This window comes from Oncorhynchus keta, unplaced genomic scaffold, assembly GCF_023373465.1.
Source record: "Oncorhynchus keta strain PuntledgeMale-10-30-2019 unplaced genomic scaffold, Oket_V2 Un_contig_7046_pilon_pilon, whole genome shotgun sequence".
Classification (NCBI taxonomy): Eukaryota; Metazoa; Chordata; class Actinopteri; order Salmoniformes; family Salmonidae; genus Oncorhynchus; species Oncorhynchus keta.
Genome location: NW_026289222.1, coordinates 142029 through 146129, shown reverse-complemented (window position 1 = coordinate 146129; position 4101 = coordinate 142029). Strand labels below are relative to the sequence as shown.

Below are 4101 nucleotides of genomic sequence, written 5' to 3'. Positions count from 1 at the left end.
CTCTAATGCTATCCCCATGGACCTTCCCCAGGGCAGCACTCTCTAATGCTATCCCCATGGACCAGTCCACCACCTCCTATCCCCATGGACCAGTGCAGCTTCCCCAGGGCAGCACTCTCTAATGCTATCCCCATGGACCAGTCCACCACCTCCCTGCAGCTTCCCCAGGGCAGCACTCTCTAATGCTATCCCCATGGACCAGTCCCCACCACCTCCCTGCAGCTTCCCCAGGGCAGCACTCTCTAATGCTATCCCCATGGACCAGTTCCCCAGCTTCCCCAGGGCAGCACTCTCTAATGCTATCCCCATGGACCAGTCCACCACCTCCCTGCAGCTTCCCCAGGGCAGCACTCTCTAATGCTATCCCCATGGACCTTCCCCAGGGCAGCACTCCTAATGCTATCCCCATGGACCAGTCCACCACCTCCCTGCAGCTTCCCCAGGGCAGCACTCTCTAATGCTATCCCCATGGACCAGCCCACCACCTCCCTGCAGCTTCCCCAGGGCAGCACTCTCTAATGCTATCCCCATGGACCTTCCCCAGGGCAGCACTCTCTAATGCTATCCCCATGGACCAGTCCACCACCTCCCTGCAGCTTCCCCAGGGCAGCACTCTCTAATGCTATCCCCATGGACCTTCCCCAGGGCAGCACTCTCTAATGCTATCCCCATGGACCAGTCCACCACCTCCCTGCAGCTTCCCCAGGGCAGCACTCTCTAATGCTATCCCCATGGACCAGTCCACCACCTCCCTGCAGCTTCCCCAGGGCAGCACTCTCTAATGCTATCCCCATGGACCAGTCCACCACCTCCCTGCAGCTTCCCCAGGGCAGCACTCTCTAATGCTATCCCCATGGACCTTCCCCAGGGCACCTCCCTAATGCTATCATGCTTCCCCAGGGCAGCACTCTCTAATGCTATCCCCATGGACCAGTCCACCACCTCCCTACAGCTTCCCCAGGGCAGCACTCTCTAATGCTATCCCCATGGACCAGTCCCCCACCACCTCCCTGGAGCTTCCCCAGGGCAGCACTCTCTAATGCTATCCCCATGGACCAGTCCACCACCTCCCTGCAGCTTCCCCAGGGCAGCACTCTCTAATGCTATCCCCATGGACCAGTCCACCACCTCCCTGCAGCTTCCCCAGGGCAGCACTCTCTAATGCTATCCCCATGGACCAGTCCACCACCTCCCTGCAGCTTCCCCAGGGCAGCACTCTCTAATGCTATCCCCATGGACCTTCCCCAGGGCAGCACTCTCTAATGCTATCCCCATGGACCAGTCCACCACCTCCCTACAGCTTCCCCAGGGCAGCACTCTCTAATGCTATCCCCATGGACCTTCCCCAGGGCAGCACTCTCTAATGCTATCCCCATGGACCAGCCCACCACCTCCCTGCAGCTTCCCCAGGGCAGCACTCTCTAATGCTATCCCCATGGACCTTCCCCAGGGCAGCACTCTCTAATGCTATCCCCATGGACCTTCCCCAGGGCAGCACTCTCTAATGCTATCCCCATGGACCAGCCCACCACCTCCCTACAGCTTCCCCAGGGCAGCACTCTCTAATGCTATCTCCATGGACCTTCCCCAGGGCATCACTCTCTAATGCTATCCCCATGGACCTTCCCCAGGGCAGAACTCTCTAATGCTATCCCCATGGACCAGTCCACCACCATGGTAGCAGTTAAAGGAGAAATGGTAACAGTTAAAGGGGAAATGGTAGCAGTTAAAGGAGAAATGGTAACAGTTAAAGGGGAAATGGTAGCAGTTAAAGGAGAAATGGTAACAGTTAAAGGGGAAATGGTAGCAGTTAAAGGAGAAATGGTAACAGTTAAAGGGGAAATGGTAACAGTTAAAGGAGAAATGGTAACAGTTAAAGGGGAAATGGTAACAGTTAAAGGGAAATGGTAACAGTTAAAGGGGAAATGGTAACAGTTAAAGGGGAAATGGTAACAGTTAAAGGGGAAATGGTAACAGTTAAAGGGGAAATGGTAACAGTTAAAGGGGAAATGGTAACAGTTAAAGGGGAAATGGTAACAGTTAAAGGGGAAATGGTAACAGTTAAAGGGGAAATGGTAACAGTTAAAGGGGAAATGGTAACAGTTAAAGGGGAAATGGTAACAGTTAAAGGGGAAATGGTAACAGTTAAAGGGGAAATGGTAACAGTTAAAGGGGAAATGGTAACAGTTAAAGGGGAAATGGTAACAGTTAAAGGGGAAATGGTAGCAGTTAAAGGAGAAATGGTAGCAGTTAAAGGGGAAATGGTAGCAGTTAAAGGGGAAATGGTAACAGTTAAAGGGGAAATGGTAACAGTTAAAGGGGAAATGGTAGCAGTTAAAGGGGAAATGCTTTTTATCTGCAGTGTATCCACCCTCCTCTGAGGGCAGATGGGGCGGTAATGAAGGAGTTGTCAGCTCAGCTCCTCTATCTTCTAGTTTGGGACAATGAATGATTCAGGGGCCCAGCGACACTAATTTCATATTACACTCGATCGCAGCGGTATGTTTTTCACGCTGAGCTAAAGATAGACGTCTGTCGCTAAGAGCTCTCCTATCAGGCTATGTTGACGTTTCTCGCTCTTTTCTGATCAAACACCACGTGTGGGAATGACCCTATATACACAAAGCCCTATTCTAGTTTATTCATGCCTGTAGTGTTTGTAAACCTGATGAAAGGATGCGTGTGTGTTTGTATAACGGTGATGATTGCAGTGGAAGCATGAGAAGATATTTGTGTGCGTTCATTTCTGTTCCTGAGTTGGTGCATTAGTATATGTTCAGTTCAGCAGAAGTACATCAGCCATGGCATAGATGGAGATAGCAGTCCAGAACAGTACTCTGCTGTAACACCTAAACCGACCTGTCTTTGAATGCACCACTTCCGCCCGTCTTCCTCTCTGCCCTGCATTTGTAGTGCCGTTCCCCTTGCACGGGTCCCCAGGGCGGCACTCTTCCCCTTGCACGGGTCCGGGTCATGCCCCTCTGTCCAACTGTGTGAAGGAGGGAGGAGACAGGAAAGAGAGGGAGCCTGTGGAGGGCGCATCTCTGTGTTCTCCTGCCAGGTCCCAGGCCTCCTCTCCTCCGCCCAGATCCCAGCCATATCAAACTCTCAGCGGACACATCAGACACACACATCCCTGGCTTGTCCCAGTCTATGGTAGGCTCTCCTCTCTTCAGCAGCACAATAACATGGTTGTTTAGGACAGACCACTGTAACCTCCCTCCCCCAGTCCAAGGCTACACTACAGTACTTGAGAACTGAAGAGCCCCCCTCCCCCCAAAGTCTCTTCAAATACTTGGCACACCTTCCTTTCAACTTCCACTCCTCGCCGGGCCACTTTGTCTGCTTTTTTCTTCTTTTCTGTGTATAAAGACAGACGAAGGGAGTCTGGACTCAGGACAGACACATGTTTCTGGTAGTGGTGAACGGTGAAGGGAGAAATCAGGGAACATGCTGATATTAATAGCTGGACTGGAATGAATGGAAAGCATGTGTTTGATACGGGTTCATTCCATTCCAACCATTACAATGGGCCCTTCCAGGGTCACCAGGCTCGTATTCACTAGGGACCAAATGGAAGCCAATAGATTGAAACGGGGAGGGACCGAACTAAATCTGTCCAATAAAAAAACATGTTTTTAGTTTTCTGTTGCAAATCATTTTGCTGTGTTGTGTACCAATGAACATGACCCAGCCTCCACTGGTGGTGACTGGTTCTAAAGACCTGTGACCGTCTGACTGATGATGAGCGCTGCCCAGTCTTCTGTGACCGTCTGACTGGTGATGAGCGCTGCCCAGTCTTCTGTGACCGTCTGACTGGTGATGAGCGCTGCCCAGTCTTCTGTGACCGTCTGACTGGTGATGAGCGCTGCCCAGTCTTCTGTGACCGTCCGACTGGTGATGAGCGCTGCCCAGTCTTCTGTGACCGTCTGACTGGTGATGAGCGCTGCCCAGTCTTCTGTGACCGTCTGACTGGTGATGAGCGCTGCCCAGTCTTCTGTGACCGTCTGACTGGTGATGAGCGCTGCCCAGTCTTCTGTGACCGTCTGACTGGTGATGAGCGCTGCCCAGTCTTCTGTGACCGTCTGACTGGTGATGAGC

At 52.4% G+C, this 4101-nt stretch overlaps 1 long non-coding RNA gene across 1 annotated transcript; it reads right to left on the bottom strand.

The window, feature by feature from the left end:
* Positions 1-103: 103 nt before the first annotated feature.
* LOC127926169 (uncharacterized) lies at positions 104-1899 on the bottom strand. Its single transcript, XR_008123510.1, has 3 exons — positions 1442-1899; positions 637-758; positions 104-159 (listed from the first exon to the last, which is right to left on the bottom strand). It is a non-coding gene; the product is annotated as an uncharacterized LOC127926169 (long non-coding RNA).
* Between the last annotated feature and the right edge of the window lie 2202 nt (positions 1900-4101).